This window comes from Elaeis guineensis, chromosome 6 (assembly GCF_000442705.2).
Source record: "Elaeis guineensis isolate ETL-2024a chromosome 6, EG11, whole genome shotgun sequence".
Lineage (NCBI taxonomy): Eukaryota > Viridiplantae > Streptophyta > Magnoliopsida > Arecales > Arecaceae > Elaeis > Elaeis guineensis.
In genome coordinates, this window is record NC_025998.2 from 26,787,001 (window position 1) to 26,797,321 (window position 10,321).

Here is a 10,321-nt window from a genome sequence, read left to right on the forward strand (position 1 = left end):
AAAAAGATAAAGACCAACCCCTTATCTGTTACGAAGGCAAGAAACCGAGATATTTTAAGTTTGAATGCCCACAACTAAAGAAGGGTCCCAAGAAATACAAGAAGAAGGCCATGATGGCTACTTGGAGTGGAAGTGATGAGTCAAGCTCCGAAGAAGAAGACTCAACTGAACAAGCTAACTTGTGTTTTATGGCACATGAAAATGAGGTAAACTCTTCAACTCCTATTGACTTTACCTTTGAAGAACTTCATGAAGCTTTTTATGATTTAATTGATGAACTAAAGAAGCTAGGGTTAAAGAACAAAGAGTTAAAATCAAAGAATCAATCTCTACTAAAACAAAATGAGTGTATTTCAAATGAAAAATCTATCTTGCTTCAAGAAAATCTAAACTTAAAGAATAAAATTACCAAGCTAAAACCAATAGTTAAAAATTTTACTTTAAGTTCTAATAAACTTAATATGATTCTTGAAAATCAAAAGGCTGTTTATGATAAGGCTAGTCTTGGTTACAACCCCTTAAAGAAACAAAAGTTTCTAAAAAATATCTATGTAAACTCTTCAAACAATAAGTTTTCAAACATTACTTGCTTCAAATGTGGTAAAGTAGGTCATAAATCGTACACTTATCTCTCTAATAATTTTTTAAATTCTAATGCAAAGAAAATATGGGTTCCAAAAGGAACCATTGTGACTAACCAAAAAGGATCCAAGAAAGCTTGGGTACCTAAAGTAAAAATTTGACTTTTGCTTGCAGGTGTGTCTAGCATCCCAAGGAGCAAACCAGAAATGGTATCTTGATAGCGGATGTTCGAGACACATGATTGGTGATGAATCCCAATTCATCACACTTGATGCTAAGAATGGAGGGATGGTTACCTTTGGAGACAATGGTAAAGGAAAGATCATCGGTATAGGTAATATTGGTATCACTCCCTCCAAGTTTATTGAAAATATTTTGTTAGTAGATGGTTTAAAACATAATTTATTAAGCATCAGTCAATTTTATGATAAAGGATATAAAGTTATTTTTGAGTCTTCTGTTTGCATTGTAACTAGTCCTATTAATGAAGGCATTAAATTTGTTGGACATAGACATGGCAATGTTTATATGGTAGATCTGAATGATCTATCCAAAATAAACATGCAATGCCTAGTATCCTTGAATGCCAAGATTAATGAAACTAGTTGGCTTTGGCATCGTAGGCTTGCACATATTAGCATGCACTCATTTTCAAAACTCATTAAGAAGGAATTGGTTATTGGTTTACCCAAATTAAATTTTAAAAATGATAGAATTTGTGATGCATGCCAACTAGGTAAACAAACAAGAGTTTCATTCAAATCTAAAAATATTGTTTCAACTTCTAGGCCATTAGAACTATTGCATATGGATTTATTTGGACCTACTAGAACTACTAATCTAGGAGGAAAATGATATGGTTTTGTAATTATTGATGATTTTTTTCATTTTACATAGATTTTTTTTTTGGCACACAAGAATGAAACTTTTTAAGTTTTCTTTAAATTTTATCGAAAAGTCACAAATGAAAAAGATTTTTCAATTCAAAATATTCAAAGTGATCATGGAATCGAATTTAAAAATCAAGATTTTGAAAAGTTTTGTGATGAAAAAGGAATAGGCCATAATTTTTCAGCACCTAGGACACCCCAACAAAATGGGATAGTAGAAAGAAAAAATAGAACCCTTGAAGAAATAGCCTGTACCATACTATGTGAAAGCAACCTTCCAAGATACTTTTGGATGGAAGCTATTAGCACAGCATGTTACATATTAAATCATGCTTTAATTAGACAAATTTTAAAAAAATCTCCCTATGAGCTTGGGAAAGGAAGAAAACCAAACATTGCATATTTTCATATTTTTAGTTGCCGATGTTTTGTGTTAAATAATGGTAAAGAAAGATTAGAAAAGTTTGATGCAAAATCTGATGAAGTAATTTTTCTTGGTTACTCCTCTTCTAGTAAAGCTTTTAGAGTTTTTAACAAAAGAACCTTAGTAGTAAAGGAGTCAATATATGTTGTCTTTGATGAAACTAACGATCTTCCTTCAAGGAAGAATGAAGGTTTTGATGATGCAGATCCTCTTATAGAGGGGATGAAGGAGATCACTCTAAAAGATTCAATAATTCAAGATGATAAAGAATATGAAGACAAACAAGATGAGGAAGGTGAAGAACGACAAGAACAACCTCAAGGTACAACAATCTACCCAAAGAATGGAGGTATGATCACAATCACCCCAAGAAACTAATCATTGGTGATCCTACACATGGGGTAAGAACTCGTTCTTCTCTTAAAGATGCATTCAAATCATTGTGCTTTTATCTCTCATCTTGAACCTAAAACTATAGACAAAGCTGAAAAAAATTATAATTGGATTAATGCAATGCAAGAAGAACTTAATTAATTTGAAAGAAATAATGTATAGACCTTAATATCAAGACCTAAAAACTACTCAATAATTGGCACAAAATGGGTATATAGGAATAAATTAGATGAACATAGAAATGTGATAAGAAATAATGCGAGATTAGTTGCAAAAGGTTATAATCAAGAAGAAAGAATTAATTTTGATGAGACCTTTACACCTGTTGCTAGATTAGAGGCAATTAGACTTCTACTTGCATATACTTGCATTATGAAAATTTAAATTATTCCAAATGGATGTCAAAAGTACCTTTTTAAATGGATATATTGCTGAAGAAGTCTATGTAGAATAACCCCCAGATTTTGAAAATCATGCTTTTCTCAATCATATTTTTAAATTAAATAAAGCTCTATATGGCTTGAAATAAGCACCCAGGACTTGGTATGAAAGGTTAAGTAAATTTTTAATTAATAATAGATTTTCAAGAGAAAATGTAGACACAACATTTTTCATTAAAAGAAATCAAAATGATATATTAATTATACAAATATATGTTGATGACATTATTTTTGGGTCTACTAATGAAACTCTTTATCAAGATTTTGCAAAACTCATGCAGGGGGAGTTTGAGATGAGCATGATGGGAGAACTTACATTCTTTCTCAGACTCCAAATCAAACAAACAAAGAAAGGAATCTCCATCATCCAAAGCAAGTACAAAGAGAATTACTTAAGAGATTTAGAATGGAGAACTCCAAACCAATTGGCACACCCATGAGCCCAACATGTAAGCTTAACACGGATGAAGAAGGTTATTTAAAATTTTATAGAGTCATGATTGGTTCTCTATTATATTTAACTGCTAGTAGACCTGATATTATGTTTAGTGTTTGCCTGTGTGCTCGATTTCAATCAAATCCAAAGAATCACACTTGAATGCTGTTAAAAGAATCCTTAGATATTTAAATGGTACACAAACTCTAGGATTATGATATTCTAAGGACTCCATTAATTGACTTAATAAGATATTCAGATGTCGATTTTGCTGGATGTAAATTAGATAGAAAAAGTACTAGTGAAACTTGCCAATTTCTTGGAGTTAACCTAATCTCTTGGTTTAGCAAGAAATAAAATTCGGTAGCATTGTCTACGACCGAGGCTGAATACATTGCAGCCAAAAATTGTTGTGCTCAAATCTTGTGGATTAAGCAAACTCGAAGACTTTGGTATCAAACTTAATGAAACTCCCATAAGATGTGATAACACTAGTGCTATAAATCTCACTAAAAATCTAATTCAACATTCTAGGTCAAAATATTGAAATCAGGCATCATTTCATAAGAGAACATGTCAAAATAAAGACATAATTCTTGACTATGTTTGTACTAAAAATAATTAGCTGACATCTTTACTGTTGGTGCAAAAATCTGCTTGCACCGGAGAAGCTGGAGTCGGGGAAGCCGCGGTCGCCGTCGGGACCTGCAAAGGAAGTCTACACTGGAGGTGGGGTTGCTCCGGCAAGACCCTCTGACGCTTAAGTCAATTCTCTGCCTCAACAAGAATGGAGTGCTCGAACGAAGAATTTAGTAGAGTTTTGAGATAAGAAATGAGCTTATCGAATAACGTATCTGAGTCTCCTTTTATAGGCAGAGGAAGCAATGAATTGATGGCGACGTTTGTAACCGTCTGGCAGTGGACTGCCCAGGGTCAGACGGAGTTTGCTGCGAAGCATAGTGGAACGGACCCGTGGCTATCGCTGGGGCATGCCGCGTGGAGTCTGCCGCATGAAGTGGGGCGGCATTTTGCCATCGTGACTTGCCAGTGGATGAGAGAATCGTGGAGTATCCGTTGTAGGAGGTGGAGCAGGATCGTGGCCGTTTATCATGGCTGGTCAGGTAGTAATGGAGCCGCACGGGATCCGTCATGGGGAGTGGAGCAGTGCTGCGATCGTTACGGCGGCCTGTCAGGGAGTGGTGGAGCTGCGCAGAATCCATCGCAGGAAATGTAGCAGAATCATGGCCGCGATCGTGGCCTGGGAGTGCTGATACTGATCTGTCGGCTGAAGTTTGGCAGTGGTCATAGTCCGACCACCGTAGAGGTCCGGATGAAGACTGTCTGCAGCCGTTGGAATCGAGGATGGAGCCCGGCTCCCGTAGGAGTCCGGGCGAAGTTTTCCTGCAGTCAAGGTTAAAGGCGAAGTCCGGCTCCCGTAGGAGTCCGGACGGGGTTTACCAGCAATTAACGTTGAGGACGGAACCCGGCTCCCGTGGGAGTCTGGGTGGAGTCTGCTCGCAGCTGAAGTTATCGACGGAGCCCGGCTCCCGTAGGAGTCCGGGCGGAGTCTGCTTGCGGCCGAAGCTGTTGGCGTCGAGGATGAAGCCCGGCTCCCATAAGAGTCCGGGCGAAGTCTCCCTGCAATTAAAGTCAGAGGGGAGGCCCGGCTCCCGTAGGAGTCCGGGCGAAGCTGTCCTGTAGTCGATGTCGGCGGCGGAGCCCGGCTCTCGTAGGAGTCCGGGCGGAGTCTGCTTGTGGCTGAAGCTATTGGCGTCGAGGATGAAGCCCGGCTCCCATAAGAGTCCGGGTGAAGTCTCCCTACAATTAAAGTCAGAGGGGAGGTCCGGCTCCCGTAGGAGTCCGGACGAGGCCTACCAGCGGTTGATGCTGAGGACGGAGCCCGGCTCCCGTAGGAGTCTGGGCGAAGCTGTCCTATAGTCGATGTCGGCGGTGGAGCCCGGCTCCCGTAGGAGTCCGGGCGGAGCTGTCCTGTAGTCGATGTCGGCAGCGGAGCCCGGCTCCCGTAGGAGTCCAAGTGGAGCTGTCCTGTAGTCGATGTCGGCGGTGGAGCCCGGCTCCCGTAGGAGTCCGGGCGGAGCTGTCCTGTAGTCGATGTCGGCGGTGGAGCCCGGCTCCCGTAGGAGTCCGGGCGGAGCTGTCCTGTAGTCGATGTCGGCGGCGGAGCCCGGCTCCCGTAGGAGTCCGGGCGGAGTCTGCTTGTGCCTGAAGCTGTTGGCATCGAGGATGAAGCCCGACTCCCATAAGAGTCCGGACGAAGTCTCCCTGCAATTAAAGTCAGAGGGGAGGTCCGGCTCCCGTAGGAGTCCGGACGAGGCCTACCAGCGGTTGATGCTGAGGACGGAGCCCGGCTCCCGTAGGAGTCCGGGCAAAGCTGTCCTGTAGTCGATGTCAGCGGCGAAGCCCGGCTCCTGTAGGAGTCCGGACGGAGTCTGCTTGCGGCTGAAGCTGTTGGAGTTCTCGGTGAAGCTGTTGGAGTTCTCGATGATGGAGCCCGGCTCCCGTAGGAGTCCGAGTGAAGTTATTGTGTAGTCGATTCCACTGAGGACCTCGGCTGTGGGTATTTTATACCCAACACCAGTCTCCCTACTTTCGAGTTTGAATTTCAAACGAAGGAAGTACAGAGAGAGAGATGGATACCAGTCGAAACCGTCCCTTCGAATCCTGCGCACTGCTGCCTCCGGATATTTTGGCATTAAATGTGCGCGTGCCGGAGTCTTTTCGAATTGGAGCGGTATGAGGGGACGCTTCGAAATTCCCACAGGTACTCTGGCCTAAGTACGGTGCAATTATGATCCTGCCAACCGTCAGCCACTTTTAGCCGTCTGCCAGGGGGAGTGGGACACGTGTCGGATGCGGACTGGCCTGGGGGATTCGCGATCATTATGGCACGGATCCCAGGGTCTATTTAAAACCGTGTCCTCCCTCCTTTAGGCGTCCTACTCCATTCCTGAGTTTTCGCTGGTGTCTGTCTTCTCTTCGAGAGCCCTGCTTTAGTGAGCGTCTTCTCGAGCCGTAGGCGCCTCCATTTTTCATCCCCCAGGTCCCTCAGAGTAATATAGGTTAGTGCCAACCTTCCTCTCACCGCCTAGGGGCTTCTTTTCTCATCATTACTTTTGTGCATCCTTCCGAGTAGTCTTCGGGCCTCTCGTTCCCCTTTCGGTCCGTCTTTTTAGGGTCCTTTAGATCCTCCCTTCAAAACTACTCAAAATGTCCTCTGGCTCTTCTGCTCCTCCGGCAGTTCGAGAGTTCTTCTGCTTCAAACCCCCAGGTCCCTGTCTCTGTGGACGAACCCGCGTCCGGGGCTGGGCCTCAGCCAGTTTTTGCATCGGGCGTTATTCCTGTTCCTCGACTTCGGAGGAACTCCTTCTGATAAGGTTTCAGTATGGGGTTCCTCCGGAGTACGACCTGGAGCTACCTGGCCCCTCTGACCGGGCCAGCACTCCTCCTCCCGGTCACTTTTGTTTGTATCAGAAAGCATTCTGTGCCGGACTCCGGCTTCCGCTTCCTGCTTTTGTCGCTGCCTTCTTCCGCTTCCTTGGACATCTCTCTCGGCTTCCGTTGGCCCCGAATTCCTTTAGGTTTTTGATAGGGTTTCTCTCCCTCTGCCACGTAGTCGAGGTTCAGCCGTCTCTCTCCTTGTTTAGGCATTTTTTATACCTTCAAACGTCATCCTTCGGCGAAGGACTGGTGGTACTTCTCCCCCAGTTTGGTAAGAAGGGGTTGCTGAAAGGCGCCCCTTCTTCGATTCACAATTGGAAGGGGAAATACCTCTTCGTCCACTGCCCCGACCCTGAAACTGGGCCTGCCCCCTTGGGGTTCTCTGAGGGATTCCATCCGTCGGGCTCCCAGCCTGGGGCAGGAACGACCTCCAGGCCGCCCAGAAGCTTCTAACTTATCCCCGCTCCTTCCCTTCCTAATCTTCTGAGGGGAGCAGCTTCTTTTCAATATCGGCCTGAGCCCCCAGGATCCAGCGAGTATTCGTCTTATCTTTTCTTTCTTGCCTTCCTCTTCTTTCTTCTCTTTACTTTCATTTTCCTTCCCACTCTCTTCTTTTTCTTTCTCTTTTTTTTTTTTTTTTAGCAATGGACGCTGAAGCAACGCAGATGCTCGCCAGGGGCATGAGAGCTCAGAAGAGAAAGGGCGCGGTGGCCTCCGGATCGGCGAAGAGGGCCAGGTAGAGGAGACGAGCTTGGCTGCGCCCGTCCAGGCGGCCCCGGCCATCGACATTCCTTCAGATGCCGAGCCAGTGGCTCCCCAGGCCTCCCTCGAGGAGCCCACCGACTGGGGCCCCTACTCTGGGGGTTCACTCCACGGAGGCGCCCACCATGGGGAGGAGGAGGGAAATCGGTGGCTCGCAGGGCGAGTAGCCACCGAGCTGCTGTAGACGAGTCCGTCTGCTCCGAGGAGGGATCGGAGAATCTCTTCAACGATAGGGACTTGATCAGGCGGTTGATCGATGGCTGCATCCTGTCCGACGTCGTGGGGAGGATCGACCGCGCCGATCCTGAGCAACGGGCTTGGGACTCTTTGGGGCGTCCTTCCTCGAGGTAAACGGATCTTTTTTACACAGTCACTCGGCCTCTGTCGTAATTCTCTATCCGTCCTTGCAGATTGGGCACCAGCTCTTCGCCTATATCGAGGTGGTGAGCTGCATGAGGAGGGACATCCTCCAGGCGGAGGAACGCTGCCAAGCCGAGGTTGCCCGCCTCCAAGCGAAATCGGCTGAAGTAGCCGCCCTCCAGGAGGCCCTGGAAAGAGAGAAGCAGGCCCGGGAGGAGGAGAGGCAGATCTTGGAGGAGTCAGCGAGGAAGGCGGAGGCCGAGGTCGCCCATTTGGTCGAGCAAAACTCCGGTCCTGGTCTCGTGAGGCCAGGGCCCTTGCGGTGGAGGAATTCAAGGCCTCCACGGAGATGAGGGACCTGAATGTCCAGTTCGGTCAGGAGGCGTTCACCAAGGGGTTCGAGCTCTGCCAAGAGAAGGTGGCCAGTAAATTCCCCGAGCTCGACCTCAGCTTCCTTGAGGAGTCCGAAGACGAGGCCGGCCCCTCGTCTGCCACCACCGCGGTCGCACCCCCCGTGCCGGGTTCTCCACCTCCCACCCCTGAGGTCTGAGACCTCTGATCTTGTGCCCTTATTTTGTCGCAATATTTCCTTTCTGTTTGTCTTCACAATTATTCAATCAATAAAGTCGAATTTCTTGTTGTGGATGGCTTCTCCTTCCCCCTCCTCCTTCTTTCCGCTTTTCTCCTTGCAATGAGTCATTCCCTGATGCTTTTGTCTTCCGATGGCAGTGCCCTGCAGAAGCACTCCCCTTGCCCCTGGGGGTCCCGCTGAAATCGATAATCCAGCGGTTGAAAAAAGAGGTCCTTCACCTGACGAAGAAGTTGAAGAAGACGGAAGGCGAACTCCGTAAATCGAGAGAAGGCCATTCTGAAGCCGCCGCTGAGGCCGCCCACTTCCGGAGTCTCCATGTGAAGGCGATCATGGATTACAGCCGGAGGAAGGCGAACTTCGCAAAGGAACTCGAGGAGTGCAAGAAGAGCACCAGCGACCGTATTTGGGCTCAAGAAGCCAGGATCAGCGTCCTTAAGGTGGAACTGTCAGTTGCGAAGAGGAAGATCGGCCAGCTGGAAGGAAATTCATCCCGGCTCTTGGCCCGGGTCGATGATGAACAAAAGTGGTCGCAGAAGGTCTCTGACCTTCAGAAGCAGCTTCAAGACGCTGAGATGAGCCACGACGTTCAGCGGGCCAGCTAGCGCCGGCAGGTGGAAGAGTATAAAGGGAGATTCCGGACGGCGACCGATGAAGTCGTTCGTCTCCAGAGGCAGTTGGCTAACAGGGTGCAGCTTACTTCCGCCCAAGATTCTGAAGAGCTCCAAGCCCTGAGAGGCACTGTTGAAGGGATTTCTGTCTCCCTCGGAGAGAAGTCAGCCGAGCTGCAACAAGTGAAGATCCAACTAGCACTTGAGCGACGGGCCGTCGCAGATGCGGAGACAGAGTCCGAAGTTTTGAGGAAGAGGCGTCGAGAAGCGGAGGCTGAGAGCCAGCAACTTCGTCGGGCGCTCCAGGATGCACTGTGAAAGAGGGAAGAGCTAGAAGGAGAAATAGAGAATCTGAGGTAGTCCTGGTTGAGGGACGGAATAGATAACTCTAGGTCGGAGGGAGCAGGGCCTCCTTAGAGCTCTTTTTGCCTTTCTGTCTTATCATGTAGTTACTTCCTTTTTGTCATTTTGCCCTCCTTTCCTTGGCCTTCCTGGCTTTATAGTGTGTATATCGGAAATGGAATAAAAAGAGCATTTTGCGTTACCTCATCCGCGTGCTGCACTAATATCGCTGTCTGCCGAACCTTTCTTGCCATCTGTCTTGCCCGATGTTGACATCGTTGGGAGGGGGCTTTTTCCTTTCATCTGATCTTGTTAGCCAGCCAGGTTTTGCCACCATTAGCCCTCGCTGCAGAAGTCGTGGATGGAGCCCGACTCTCGTAGGAGCCCGGCTGAAGTCTTCCTGGAAGGCGGCAAACTCGGCTCCCGTAGGAGTCCGGGTGAAGTCTTTCCTCGCGAGGCGAAACCCGGCTCCCGTAGGAGTCCGGGTGAAGTCTTCTTTGCGGGCGAACCCGGCTCCCGTAGGAGTCCGGGTGAAGTCTTCCTTGTGGGCGGAACCGGCTCCCGTAGGAGTCCGGGTGAAGTCCTCTTTGCGGGGAAACCCGACTCCCGTAGGAGTCCGGGTGAAGTCTTCTTTGCGGGTGGAACCCACTCCCGTAGGAGTCCGGGTGAAGTCCTCTTTGCGGGCGGAACCCGCTCCCGTAGGAGTCCGGGTGAAGTCTTCCTTGCGGGCGAACCCGACTCCCGTAGGAGTCCGGGTGAAGTCCTCTTTGCGGGCGGAACCCGGCTCCCGTAGGAGTCCGGGTGAAGTCTTCCTGCAGGCGGAACCCGACTCCCGTAGGAGTCTGGGTGAAGTCCTCTTTGGGGGAACCTGGCTCCCGTAGGAGTCCGGTGAAGTCTTCCTGGGCGGAACCCAGCTCCCGTAGGAGTCGGGTGAAGTCTCTTGCGGAACCCGGCTCCCGTAGGAGTCCGGGTGAAGTCTTTCTTGGGCGGAACCCAGCTCCCGTAGGAGTCCGGGTGAAGTCTTTCTTGCGGG